Source organism: Dipteris shenzhenensis, chromosome 3 (genome assembly GCF_047967505.1).
Source record: "Dipteris shenzhenensis isolate YYH24624 ecotype China chromosome 3, Dip_SZ_1.0, whole genome shotgun sequence".
Taxonomy (NCBI): domain Eukaryota; kingdom Viridiplantae; phylum Streptophyta; class Polypodiopsida; order Gleicheniales; family Dipteridaceae; genus Dipteris; species Dipteris shenzhenensis.
The window spans coordinates 18868576-18884027 of NC_141598.1; the positions used below are offsets into that span (position 1 = coordinate 18868576).

At 41.2% G+C, this 15452-nt stretch overlaps 1 long non-coding RNA gene across 2 annotated transcripts; it reads left to right on the forward strand.

Moving 5' to 3' along the window:
• Positions 1-8331: 8331 nt before the first annotated feature.
• On the forward strand, positions 8332-9135 carry LOC147903476 (uncharacterized). 2 transcript variants are annotated; one of them, XR_015540810.1, is made up of 3 exons: positions 8332-8544; positions 8688-8766; positions 8863-9135. It is a non-coding gene; the product is annotated as an uncharacterized LOC147903476 (long non-coding RNA). The 2 variants fall into 2 exon arrangements; XR_015540811.1 differs by having other exon boundaries at positions 8344-8544; positions 8691-8766.
• The last annotated feature ends 6317 nt before the right edge of the window (positions 9136-15452 follow it).

Below are 15452 nucleotides of genomic sequence, written 5' to 3' on the forward strand. Positions count from 1 at the left end.
CTCCAAGCAAGGGTAGGCATTAGTTGCCTTCAATGAAGAACTTATGCATTAATCCCGATCTGCAAGCTAGCACCTCCACCTTCCTCCAGACCTCCTTGGCGATAATGTAATTCCATAATGTGTGCCACATGACCTCCGCCCTTCGTCGTTCTCCCAACACAGTGGGTTAACCTAAAACCTTTTTTCTCATCTTCCTCAAACAGCAAGCCATTGATGGAAAATTTTCCACAATAAAAATCTTGCCTTGCCTGCTGCTGCACGATTTTCCACAAAGTCTTTATCCTTGCCTTCCACCAACCCAGGCTGCGAGCTACACAAACATATTAATGTGCTCAAAAAGGTTCTTGTACACCACCTTAGCTGATGGTTTCCACACCCTTGTGGTACCTAATGTCCATTGATCTGCTCTGCCATCCATCGAGCATATGTAATTAGATGGCCAATTCTCTAGTATTCTGGCCATTACACCACTTAGAAGATCAAATTCACCTTACGACAATTTGTAATCCTCCTTTAACTGCTCAGTTGAGAGTCAGTCAGCTTGCCGAGCATCCCATAAGTCTGACCAAGTTCTCATGCCTTTTTTGTGAAGGCTCCTCGCTCAGGGGAGATCATGGAGTGAAGGGATCCGTGCCTCTCCTAACGACATAACTCCACCATATGTTCTCCGCGAGATTAGCATTGCCCCTCTCATGCCTTTGTGCACTTTCCATACTAATTGGCATGTGCATTGCTTCCCGACGGCTACCAGTCCTGCTATCAGACCAAGACCCAATTATTCGAATCGAAAACCCAAAACTAGCCTATTGTACCACATAAGGTTAGGCCCCCCAAGCCTCTTATAGTCTCAAGGGAAAATTTCACAGTCACCACCCATGGAGCATTGCTATGGAGCCATTTAGGCAACCACTTGTTGTGGAATAGTTTAGGCCACCGCTTGCCAATAAGCGAAACATTTCTAATCTTAATTTCGGGCACACCGAGTCCTCATTGGAGTTTGGGAGCTTTAAGGGCCTCCCAAGGTGTCAAGTGCATACGGGTGTCCTTGGCCCATATAAAGGCTCTTAGAAGTCTTTCGATCTCGAGCCAATGGCATTTGTGAAAATACAAACCATAGAAATATGTGCTTCATTGTGAGATCTAATCCTAGGGGGGCTCCCAAGTATTGAATGATCACTCCTCTCTTTACTGCTACTTGCACCCCCAAAGTACTCACTCAGTCCGGGGCCTCTAAGAGGCTTGTTCTGAGCATGAAGGTTTTTTGGCAGTTGCAAAGGGATTTGAAATCGGTTGCAAACATTTCGAGAATCTTGAACAAGGCTCACACATTGCCTTCATCTTCTTTGACTATATCATCTGCGAACAATTGCAAGCACAATTGACTACTTGATGGAAGTTTGACTCCTTTGATGACACCACACTCGATCTGTTGTTTTACCATGTGTATGAGGGGAACTGTCGTCCCAATCGTGAAACAATAGCAGGGCTAAAGGACAACCTTGATGAATTGACCTTTCCAACTTGAAGTTGCCTACTGTGCCTCCATTTAGGCATAGGGCAACAAAGGCCTCATTGAATGGACAGGACACCATTTTGATAAAGCCTTCCCTGAACCTTAGTTTATCCATGACCACAAGAAGGTAATCCCACCTAACCCTATCATAAGCTTTATCTAGATCAAAACCAAACAAGAGGATATTCTACCCTATCGTTCTGGTAAGATCCAAGGCGATAGACATGTTTAGAATATTTTCGAAGACGTCGCGGCCCTTCATGAAAACTTTCTGCTCATCATTCACTACCATTGCACAAATTTCTCTTATTTTGATTACCAGAGCTTTGGCCAAGATTTTGTATGACATATTTAGCATTATGATCGAGGGCCAATCACCAACCTTGATTTGGCTAGGGCACTTGGGGAATAGCTTGACTAACCCTACATTCACATCTTGAGAAAGCGAGCCTCTGAATGCCAAGGTGTTCACCATCTGAAGTAGATCTAGACCTAATACGTCCCAGAATTCACGATAAAACTCAACTGTTAGGCCATCTAGGCCTGAGAGCAATCATTTTTAAGACTTGGGAGAGCCTCCTCAAGTTCCATTACGGAGAAGGGCTGTGTAAGAGAAACATGCAGTTGGAGGCCATCAAGCACAACCACCAAACTATCCTTCCATCTTGGAGCCTGCACAGCTAGCTTGCCCACTAGTTTGCTCAAATGATTGTGAAACACATCCGCAATATGCCAGAAGTCAGTAATATTGTTGCCATCCGTGTCCTGCACTCTATCAATCAGTTGGTTTTTTCAGCTTATGGATTGCAAAAAGGCGAAGTAGATGGGCAGTCCCCCAGGGTCAACCACAAATGGCGACTATGGATTTGGGCCCATTCGACTTTTTCTAATTCTTTAATTTGGATCGTTGACTCTAGTTCCACACAAGAGAGGTCAGTGTTGGATCTTATGCGGAAGCCGCCACCGCAGCCTTCAGGGATTGCCTTATTTTATTCATCTGGTCCACATTTAATCTCCTTCTTGGTCTCTCTTGGTGATCATTGAAGCGGTTCTGTCTATTACAATTGACTGCTCTTGGCACCTCCTTAACCCGTTTAGTGAACCTGTGAGCCCACCATCCTACCATCTTCTTCCATCATTTGCTTCTTACCCTTCTTATTCTCCGATCCCCTCTTCAAGTGATTTGCATCAGGCACGATTTCATCAGCTTCTTTTGCTGGGCCTGGATCGCTAGATTGCTGAGGGGTATTCTCGGGAGTCAATGCAGATGGGCCATGCAGCTTCTGTGCTTCACCGTCTTGGTATTTAGGGGAGCTCTTCTGACTCGAAGAGTCATAATTGAATCGGGGCTATAGAAACCTTACCTTTCCTTCCCATAACAAGCCATTGATTTGTGTGAGCTGGCTCAAGAGTTTTTCTGGAAGTGATTCGGGGTCTTGACAGCCGGGTTGATTTGCTATTGTGATCTTCCTGCATGTGGCCCGTGGGAGGGGAATCTCATATCCTGGTCTCTAGATCTTGCGTTCTCTGTCATCACCCCGCTCGACACGAGCCAACTGTGTATTAGCTACCCTATCTGAGCACTCTTTGGCGAAATGCCCCAATTTCTTAAGCATGCATCAGGAAAAGGACAAATGTAACCTATTGCGCCAACTTTTGACCATCCAGGAATTGTATCTCGATAAATTTGGATATCCCTTCGGATTTGTCCAAGAGGATTCAGAATCTCCTCCTACCCAGAGAAACACGCGATGATGCCGGAACCAAAAGGACGGTGCTCAAGGTAGTAGCCAACCCATCCATCATTGTACGAAGCCATGGAGGCATGTTAGGAAACTCGATCCAGATGGGACCTTCATGGAAGAGAAACTCATCCATGCTAAAGGAGGGGCTCCAGAGAACCACCAAGATGGAGGCACCAACAAACAAGAGAGGCTTGCCTAGGATGTCGTTGCGCAGATCTTATGAAACAAAGCGTACTAGGAAAAAGTCTTTTCCTAAATAATTTTTTGACATAACCATTAGAGCAGACGTCACACTCGTAAGCTAGCATCTACTCCAACTCTCTAAGGACGAAACTCGTCTTGTGAAAAACAAGTATAGTCCTCCTTTGGTCGGCCTTATGAGTTCGGTCTTGACGTCCTCAAGTTGCAGTTCACACATGTTATGCTTGCGACTTATCTCCTCATACCATTGTTTCCACCCGACTTCTGTGGCTCAACGCACCACCTTCGCATGCATATGTTTTTGGATTCATCATCAGACAACGCAGAGTAACCACTTTGCAGCTTTCTTGGTAAGACTTCAATGGGCCTCCAAATCATTAGGCTTATTGATCTTCACTCCCTTCCATTCCTGCATCCTTTGGGTTTGAGGGATCATCTTTACCACCATCCTTCACACTCATTCTCTCCACATTGTATCCAGAGCTCACTTTCACCCGATCTATCTTCCTCTTAGTGCTACGCCTAGCCCTCATGTTGACCATCGACCTCCCACATGGCATTCATGCACTCGCTCACTCCTCCCACCATTTTTCTCCATATGAAAGAAGATTTTGGTAGAGAAGTCGGGCAGTAGGTGAGTTGGTTGTCCATGTTCGAATCCTATGAGGATGTCTCTCTATTGTGTAAGCCCAAGGCAAATGTGCTTAGGGATTGTATATTCATGTAATCACATGACATTTTTTGTTATTAACATTCATGAATAACAGTTTCACAATATCACACATGCAATGGCAACAAAACCTTACCAATCTAAAAAAATGGGAAACCATTTATTTACTATTGATACTTTTCCATTTACCATCGATACTTTTTAAAATTACCATTGGCAACATGAGTTTTACCACCAACACAATTATACATGGGGTATTTCGGTGTGATTTTTCTCGGCAATATTATACATAGTGCTGGTGGTGTATTTGGGTGCAATTTTTCTCACCAATAGTAATCCTAATACCATCAATTTCATGCCTATCACTGTTGTGACAAATGATCATTTCTTGGTAGTAACAGACCTTTAACCGCCGGTGGTAATAACTTTTTTATCAATGGGTATCAATACGGCTGTGACAATATAAGAAAGTTAGTGAAACCTTCCTTTTTACTGTTTTTGATTTGAGAGATAATTTCCCTCTCCTATCTTAAGCCCCACACCAGGTTTGGTTGGAGGGTAATCCTTGGCTATTGTGCTAGCAGGGCATAAGAGCTAGATGGGACCACACTTCAGGTGCAAGTGCCTGGGTTTTCTCAAAGAGGAAGGTGGATTTTTGTCAGAATTTTAATTTTTAGATAACATGTCAATTTTTCTTTTACAATGCTATATCATACAAATTGCCTACATATAATCCAATTGTGAAAATGCATGCTTGATATTGTATGTGCCATGCATTGCAAATTGCAATCAATATGCATGATGCATCATATCTTGCATGCATTTAACATAACTTTACATGCATTGCATGTTATATTTGTAAGTGTTAAAATTTATGCACATCAATAGAATTGTATGTGTTAAAACTTCTATGAATTTGTGCATGCAGAATACCTCAAAATTTTCTTCTATCATATGCACATCAATAGAAGTGTATGCATTAAAAATTATATGAATATGTGCATGAAGAATACCTCAAAATACTTTGCTTGCACCTGTTTGTTCCTAGACCTTCACACAACATTATTAGAGATGTTAGGAGATGGGCCACCTCATGATGATAGAGCCAGAAGAGAAAAAAAGAGACCTTTGGCATGAGAGGAGTGGGAAGAAGAGGAGTGTGCTCGTGCATGTTATCAACAAATGCATACGATTGCCACTGCACCACATCAGCGCAAGCCAAATATTATCCAACAAACATCATAGTGGGCACTAGGTAGGTCCTAAGTGCTTACAGTGGAATGATGTCAAAATCTTGGTGGGAGGTTATGTCCATCTGGTCGATACATGAAGAGGCTAGCGATTGAGTCACTTTAGGGTAGGACTTTAGGGATTAGCGATTATTTTGTATATTTGGTGAGAAGACACCTGTAAAGGTCCTAAACCCACTGTTTAGCCAATCTACTCCTTTCATCCCAAAATCTTAAAGAGGGCTTAATTCTTGATGAGATTATGGAATATGTAATAGCTTAAGCACTAATTTTTGATTTTAGTTAAAAATGTTCAAAATGTCACATTTGATGTGCTCAATAGAATGGTAATATCGCTCAATTTAGACTAGGTATTTTTACAACATAATGAGATATGTGCAAAAGAATGGTTGAAATAGGTTCTTTGATTAATTCATCTAATGATGTTAAAATGATGGATAATGGCTCGATAAACTCCCCAAATACTTTAAACTCTAGTACAGTGTGAAGTTTGGGCTCCGATAGTGTCCAATTTGAGATCCAAATGATGAAGTTACGGCCTTTGGAAATTAGGTCAATTTTTGGCTTAAAGGGTGTCCCTTTGGACTTTTAGGGTCTAGTATGGATGAACTTTTAGGGTGTAGTGTAGTGGAATTTCCGGTCTTAGGGGAACTAGATGCTAACCACCTAGGTCCTAGTTTAGGTAGTCTAACTGACTAAGGGGGCTTAATGTGGTTAGGTTTAATGATAGTGATAACTAACTTATGCTAGAACTAGGGTTACATTAAGCCCCAAGGGGTCACTAAGAAATATTAAAGATAGCATGTGCGATCAATAGAAGGGGTTTAATATTTTTATGGAGTTACAAAAAATATGCATACATAAGAGTTTTTTTAATTCAAAATGTAAAAAATTTCATACGTAAGGAATACTCTAATAATCTCAAAATTTATAGAAGAGGTGTACATATAGCTTATTAAAATCCGTAGGTAGGGGTTTTTCTTAACATCGCATGTGCTATATGGGGTCTTTACATAGTGGCCCCTCGGGCATTAATCTAACTATAGTTAACTTGAATCTTGAGACATGTCAAGGGAGGGAGACGGTGATGTCATCTTTCTCTCTCTCTCTCTCTCTCTCTCTCTCTCTCTCTCTCTCTCTCTCTCTCTCTCTCTCTCTCTCTCTCTCTCTCTCTCTCTCTCTCCTCTCTCTCTCCATCCATTGTGTCTACCCTATCTGCCTTGCATCTATTTGGTTCATCATCACACTTGGGATGTGTGAATTATATGTCTTGTGTGTGTATAAGTTTTATGAGAGTCATGCGTCTTATGTGTGTGTGTGTTTTATGTGATGCAGGTGGGTGTGTTATGTTGTGTGTTGTCTTTTGTGTGTGGTTTTTTTTCTTTTTCTCTTCCTTTATAATGCCCTAAGATGTCTTTACAAATTTATTTATTTTCAATGTCGTTACAATATTGTTGGAATCTTATCATGACCCATGTGGTGAAAAACAAAAGAATATTTGACATAGTTTGAGAAAAACACTAAAGAGAACTTGAGAGCTTACTATAATGGTTTGATGAATTAGGATCACATCATGCTCCTTGTTTACAAATGGCAATATACCAAATTGTTTATTATAGCGAGATTTCATTCAAGGTATAGTAAATAGCTTCCATAACCTCATAATTATATCATGAAAATCAAGAAGCTCATTGAATATTATTTATTTTATTGAGATGGCATAAAATGATGCTTGTTGCTTCTTAATTGCAAACGTTAATTATGGAAAATAACTTGAAAATTGTTGATGGTGAACATATTATTATAAATGCTATGCCTAAAATCAAACAATGGACATTTTAGGTTATCTCTATGATAAGTGATACATATGGTGTTAGGTTTACAAATAATTAAAAGGCATGCAAGATAAGTCCTCCACTCTAAAACTCTCCTTTGTTGATTTGCCTTGGAGGACTGTAAAGCTTTTGATTTAGCTTAAACTCACATGCTAGCCAATTTGGCTCATCCATTATGAAAAGACATTCAAAATTTTATTCTAAAATGGGACATCTTAAGGATCTACCTTATGCTTATCGATTTCATGGATAAGTTGTTCTTGTCTATTCAGACAAATTTCTAGGATCTTAGGGACTTTCTAAATCACATTTGAGGCGTTCCCATGTCCAAAAAATGTTTAAAAAAAAGTAGCATGTTGTGCTAGAAAATGGGCAAGTTTTGGTGCCTAGAGAATTGCAAAAGGATAGGTGCATTGCACTAGGTTATAGGAAATGCGAGTAAGGGGGAGAGAGAGAACAGGAGCCCCAAGGAGATGGTTAGAGCAACATGGATGCATTGCACTAGGGGTATGGAAATGAGGGTAAGGGGAAGAGAGAACAAGAGCCCCAAAGAGGCGGCATAGGGGGCTAGAGAGAGAGAGAACAAGAGAACGCTTTCACCTTGTTCTTTATTATTTGCCGAGTTCTTAGTGTGCTAGGGTGCTACCGGTCTTACCATCAAAATTGAGGGATAGATCTAGATTAGTTGAATGAGCATGAAGAAAACTTGATTTATTCATAGAGACATGTCACGTGAGCTGTCTTTCTGATATTACCTTTTGTAGAGGAGGGAGAGGGAGACATACTCCTTTCTAGGAATTGTGTGAGAAGGAAAGTTCAAGGGGATGTGGTGAAGAAGTTCAAGGAGGACTAGTAACTTTCCTTACGTTACTTTTATTTATTAAATTTACCACTTAAGAAAATGTCGTTTTAAAGACCTTGAGTTGATATGAAAACGTTGTGTTTGCAAAGACGAAGTCTTATTTATGTGACCGGACTCCAATGCAAAATTCGTAACATGTTATGTAAGAGATTCTGAAAAGAGAAAGGGGAATGTATGTCTTTGAAGAAAGAGAAACGATGGCGTGCTAAGTTGAGTTACGCGTTTTTTACACTCTCAAGCTTCCCACACGGATATCACAAACCGACTCGCACCAACACCAAAACGCGTTTTGAGCTCCGAACCTTCTCTATTTATACGTATGTCGTATTAAGCTCCTCTATCTCCTTTTGCATCCTCCCTTCTCTCCCTTACACACTCTTTTTCCCCTCATATCCTCCCCTTGATCTCCCTGCATGGGTGCTAAGAAGCACTATCGCTCTCAGCAGCCCTACGGTTACCCCCCCCAAGGTGAGTTTTTAGTCTTCCGTCGCTTTAGATCCTGCTTTTTGATGATCGCAGCGGCTGCGATCTTTGTCCCTTTTCCGATCATGACCGCCTTCTGATCTCGCACGCCTTACTTATCTTTCTTTCTGCGTTTCTGTTTTCGACAGCAGGGTACCCGCCCGTCGCTCCTCCTCCGCAGAATTACCAGACGCGTCGTCGTGGAGGCGGAGGGTTCTTGAGAGGATGGTGAGAAAAGTAGCTGGATGACGCATTCGGTGACGGTTTCGGGATTTGCGTCTCTCTTGTGTGCTGATTTTTGGGGTTTTTTTTTGGGTGATGCAGTTTGGCGGCATTGTGTTGCTGCTGTCTTTTAGACGAGTGCTGCTGCGATCCGACGGTTATCATATGCTGAGGATCGACTGTGCTTCAAACAATTGCTCCTTCCACCCATTAATTTTTTCCTTATACAGAAGCGGAGCCATTTTGTAGCCTATAGAAGCATGGTGGATGTAAATTGACAAGGCTGACATTTTCTAGCCTATGGATGTAATATACGAGTATTATATTCATTATATATACATTTTCTAGCATATGGATGTACTATACGAGTACCAAAGGATGACTCCTTTCCTTTCAAAAGAGAGGGAGAGGGAGAGAGTCTACCTAAAAACAGGACAAGGACAAGAATTTTGAATCAAGAGATTTTTCTTAAAGTAAAAAATGCACGGTCTCTCATAAGAATTGGGGCTAATAGTGCCATCTCATGCACAACCATGTTTAGAGGTAGCTAGTGTGAAAAATAGTCTCGAAGATAACCATCATTTGAAAGAGTTTTCTAAGGTTTCTTGGTTGGCCCAAGTGTGTTAATGGGTGTATGCATGTTCACCTAATACATTTTTTGGCCTATTTAGTTTTGATCTCAAGTTAGCTTCGCGTTAGGGGAACCACTAGTGGAATATCTGAGATTTGAAAATCCTCCTTTTATTTTTGAACTTTAGTATTGACTTTGTCACTTCCTTCAAACTACGAACTATCATTCAAGCTAGGTATCTAGATTTTGTTGTTTCTTGGTTTTTTGAGTATCGCTCTCTCCTTCTAGGTTACTCTTCTCCTTCCCTAGTTGCATGGCCAAGTCTCAAGGTGACATGCTCCATGGGTGGATGTTCAACCTCAAGGTCTTTTGTCTAACAAAAGAGGAGTTTCATGAGAGTATAGGTACATCTATTGTTCCAATCCTGCAATGTCAACAATGGAGGGCTCAATGCTAGTAGTAAAAATAGAGACTAAGGGCGTTAATGTTTTTCTTTGGCTCCATATTCAAAATATCCAAAGTAGAAAATGCTATAATGGTGCTTGCGCTTTTATCAGTGTACTAACTTACTAGTGCACTAAGTATTAACATAGGTACAATTACTATAATGACTGCACCCTAGTGATCATATTGTGCTATCTGCACTAACTATTGCACATTCATGACTTGAGAGTACTAAGTAGCCAAAATAGAGACCAAGAGTGGTAAAATCTTTCTTTAGCTCCATATTCAAAATATTCAAAGTAGAAAATGCAATGCTATTGTGCTTGTGCATTTATTAATGTACCAACGTACTTGTGCACTAAGTATTGACATATGTAAACTTACTACAATGACTTGGTTCCATCACCTAGCGATACTATGCAATAACCTATGATCTATCTGTACTAACTCATGAACATTGGTGATTGGAGAGCACCAAGCAGTGAGACTATGCAATACGAAGATCGACATTGAATGCTACTCATATCATTAGCTAGTGACCCTGTGTGTTAATTTGTGAAGTGACTGCAGTGACTAGTGGCTTTATGGCTCCTCTATGGACTAAATTGTGAACTTGAGCAATAACTAGTAACCTAGGTGGAGTGCTTGCCACACAAGTCACTTTTTATTAACTAGGTTGTGAGCACCCTTTGCACTTATTAGTGAACTTTGGCATTAGCTAGCAGTTCTAGGACTCATGATTGGCCTAGGTCCACTAATTATAGCATAGATAGCTAGGTGATTACTCGCCAGTTACCCCTATGCACTAACTAGTAACCCTGTGCACTAATCAATGAAGCTTTTTGCAAGTGAACGAAGTAATTAGTGGACTGGGTATATGACCCAAGAGCTAGTAGTTAGTGACCAAAACAGCTACACCTTACTACATTTGTCACTAGTTCTTGGTCACTTCTTAGTGACGTCGTCTTTAACTATTTGCTTGGACCTCACCAACTAGTTGAGTGGGTCAATGACTAACTTGTCATGTTCACTAATGAGTGACTTGGTCACTAGTTAGATTCTTGCCTAGCTATTAGGGTTTTACTTATTGTAGTAGTTGCTATTGAAGTTACCTACTTGACTAGCAAACTACTAAGTGCTAATCAATCATGTGCAAAGGAGGGAGTCCAAGTGCCAAAATGTCAGATGGAGTGGTGTCCTCAAAAAAGAAAAAGATGGTAGAGGAGGATAACATGCTTCCAAAGGATAACTTCAACAAAGTTATGCACCCAGCTTGATGTTGAAAAATCTAGAAGAGCCACTATGAAATGTGACTAGATGACAGCAAATCCTCGCTACTCAACTAGTAAACTCTTGAAGTGCTAACCAATCATGTGCATGGAGGCAGTAGTGCAAAAATGCCAAATGGAGTGGGTTCCTCACAAAGAAAGAAATGGTAGTAGAGGATAACATGTTCCCAAAAGATGTATGCACCCATCTTGAGGTTGGAAAATTTGAAAGGAACTAGTCCAAATCAGTATGGAATGTCTTGATAAAATTGTAAATTATGGTGACTAGATGATGGCAAATGCAAAAGGGTTGTGGTTGAGCAAGAGCCCACATATGCAAAACTTGATTCTATTTTATACTTTTTTCTTTGGGTGTAGTGCCTTTCGAGGCATAGCTAGTGGTAGCGTGTGTGCACATGCACACGCACACATGCACAAACACACACAAACACAAACACAACACACACACACACACACACACACACACACACACACACACACACACACACACACACACACACACACACACACACACACACACGCATGCACGCACGCACGCACGCACGCATACACACAGACACACACACCCATGCAAGCATGCATGCACACACACGCACACACACACACACCCCCCCATGCACACACATGCACACACACACACACACACTCCCACGCACGCACGTGCATGCACACACACACACACACAAACAAACACAAACACAAACACAAACACACAAAGAGACACATGTGCGCGCGTACGCTCGCATGCACAGAGTTATCACAGTTTCTCCCAAGTCCAGATTCCAAGGGTGTTGGTCACCTGTAGTTGTGTCATTGCTCATTATAGCATCGTATTGTGGTGAGAGGTGTAGGCTCAAGTGGAATGTAGCTCTCATGCATGCTTAGGTGAGAAAGAGTGATTGTTCATGACAATGGCCTCCATGTGAGTTCAAGAGTTTAGAAGGGGATAAGGTTGAGAGAGTTAACTAGGAGTTCTAGGGTTCAAATAGGGTTACAAGATTTAGGAGGAGTCCAAGGTTGAGGAGTGGAGAGCTAGTCTCCCTCATGACTTCAAGGGGTAAAGGGTTGAGGAGGAGAATCAAGGGAGGAAGGAGGATGAAGGGGAAGGAGGAGAAGGGAGGAGGAGAAGGATGAGGAGGAGGAGGGAGGAGGAAGTGGAAGGAGAACGAGACGAAGGAGGAGGAGGAGGAGATGGGGACACAAAGTACAAGGGTAGGGAGTGCAAGGGTAAGGGCATACTAGAACACGGTAGTGTATGGAAGCATGGATGCAATGGAGATTAATCACATGAACACATAGGTGAACTTGAACACTAAAACCCAAAGAGTGAGAGCTTCATCGAGGAATTGCAAAGGTGGGACCTCTTTTGTAGGAGATCTTCTTAGGTAAGAGTCTCTCCACTTTTTGTAGGAACCTCAAGGATGGGACCTCTTTTGAAGGAGACCTCTTGGGTAAGAGTCTCTACAATTTTCCCATCTCTACACTTTTTGGTGGGACCTCTTGGGTCTCTAGATTTTTTTGGGGATCTTAAAAAGTGTAAGTTTTTAGTCTTTCTCTCTCTAGTTTTAGTATTTCTCTCTCTCGATCTTGATTTTGCAAGTATGATAGGATCTCTCCTAAAGAGGATTGTGGATATCCTCATCTTTTTTGATTCATCATACCATCTTTCAAGATCAAGATATGAAAAGTGGAGCTTTGCCACTACTCTACAGACACAATAATCTCTTCTTCATTGCTTTAGACTGTGCTTCTGGTGTCTATTACCATAGGTTTAACAACTCCCTGAGACTGATTTGATTACCCATCCTTGGGTTATGGTTGAGTATGGAGGATATGTTGTGATGCGATTGCTTTTACCCAAATATGTGGTAAAGATTGTGTCGGTGATAGATGGATCAAGCTTGTTGTCAATCTTTTCCTTGTAATAAACAAACACCGAAGATTGTTTGCTTAGTTTTTAAGATGCCAATATCAACCATTTATTCAGATTATATACACACATACCACCCTTCAAGAGATACGGCTCTTTGAAAGAGGAAATTGGTTGTTTGAGCATCTATCTATTCATTCAGGTTGAAACTGAGCATGAGTAGATGATCATCAATGGTGAGGGACACCTCTAGGATTATTGCTAGAGATTCATTGTATTTGGTGCTTTCCTTGAGTGTTTTATCATATCTACCTCACATCTATGATGCATGTTTGTCCAAGGCTCTAAGAAGTGTTTCTTGGATTGTCCATTTGACCTAGGAGTATCTATTTATTAGGGGCCAATTGTGAGAAGCATCTTCAGGTTGTCTAGATCATGTCAATTGGGACCCCACCTGTAGCAACAAGGTAGTACATCAAACATGGTATGCATTCAAAAGGAAGATGGTGCTTGTAAATAATCAAGGAGGTATTCTTCTATGGGCAAATTTGGTCTACGGCATGCAGGTTGTGGCTCCAATTTGTCGCTTATGTTTGGAATGATTTGTATTTGGCGAATGTGCATGGAAATCTCAAAGAGATCCCAACCTCCTCTTAACTGCATGTCGGGTATTGCCTCTGGAATTCACCTATGGTATTACCAGGCACTAGAATATTTTCTATATCTTGATTCAACTCTCGTGTCACAGTGGGTGTTCAATTTGAATTATCCAAATCATGAAGCTCATTGTTGGAATCGTTGATGGCATCTTCCATTGGAAACTCAATTGGTGCAACGGGAAACGCTCACGGAACCTGCAAATCCTTGAAAAACACAGCAACACTCTTTGATAATATGCACAAACTCTCAAAACTCATAAACGAAAGAGACAGAACAAGCGTGCTGGGTACAATCTCCCCCCGTATGAGTGGTGCTCTCCTTCCACCTCCTATGTATTTATGTATATTTCTCAAAAAGCTTTCGAGCAAAAATCATACAAAAGCCTCTGTGCTTTCCTCCATGCATCTTTTACAAAAAGCCCATCCACCTTCTAGAATAGCTGGCTTTTTCTAAAAAAATAAAGCTTTTTCTAACTTTAGTTTATACACTTAGCCAAGCCACTAATATTCCAAAATTAAAATATGTACATAAGCTTTTGTAATATCAAAAATTAGGCATAAGCCTTATTCATCCCCGCATCACTGGAGTTGCACCTACATGCACAAAATATGGCGAATCATGCTTGCCAGATGCCATTGCCGGATCAATTACTTTTCCCCTAGATTCACACAATCAATAGCAATGAAATATTTCAAGCATAAGATAACCTTGGAATTAATCACCACAATCAATCAACCTTTTAGTATTATAGCAACGCGAAATCAATAAATCACATGAATGGTGCACACATGCGACACATACCATCTCATGGTGCCCCTGATGCTACACATGAATAAAATCGTACGGATGGTGCACACATGCTACACATACCGTCATGTAAGTGGTGCACACAATGCTACACACTCATACAGCCACAACCATATATCCAGCCATGTAGGAGCACACATGCATCAGCTGCGCGACAAAAATGCTGGATCTCACTAAACTAAATACTGAAGGATTAAATTAATGGGACAATTCCAATTCTCGTAACATCCCTCTTGCTTGAAATCACAATTGCCTTCAATTGCGGGACAAAAAAGTAGTCAATAAATCAGGGTACTGGCAAAAATATCGCTCGGGCATCCACTTAGCATCCTCAATGGGGTGGTTCTTAAATGTAAGAAGATAAATAGGATACGAGTTTCCACATCTCGTTTGAGTGATTTGTTTGATCAATGATATGGTCTGGCTCTAAGAGCTGGGTCTCTCCTTGAAGTAGTGGTGCATCGTCTAAAATAGGTCGAGCTGGTGGGTCTCCATGGAAAGGTTTCAGGAGGTGCACATGAAAAGAATTATGAATTTTCCAATCGGGTGGTAATTTGAGCCGATAGGTCATTAATGCACTCCAAAACTTTAAAGAGACCATAGGATTTAGGGGCAAACTTAACTACAGGTTGTGTCTCAATACTCTTAAGTCTGCGCGTCTCAATACATAGCATGACTAGGTCACCTTCAGCAAATGCAACTTTCTTTCTACCCTTGTTTGCACGTGCAGTATACACAGCTTGAGCATGCTCGATATTCTTTTTGACAGTAGCCAAAATGCTAGAGAAATCTTCAATAATCGATCAACAACCTCTACTTGGTGCTTAAGGCAGGTCAATGGAGTAGGAATGGTCTTTCCATAGACAATTTGGAATGGAGATTTGCTTGTAGCAGAGTGCTTAGTGTTGTTGTAGGCAAATTGTAATATGTGTATAAATTTGTCCCATTTGCTTGGTTGACCAGACACGTAAGTGTTGAGATATTGAGCTCCACTCGCGATATGCCAGGGTGACCGTTGTGCATTTATGTCACCGACCTGTTAGCTGGAGAT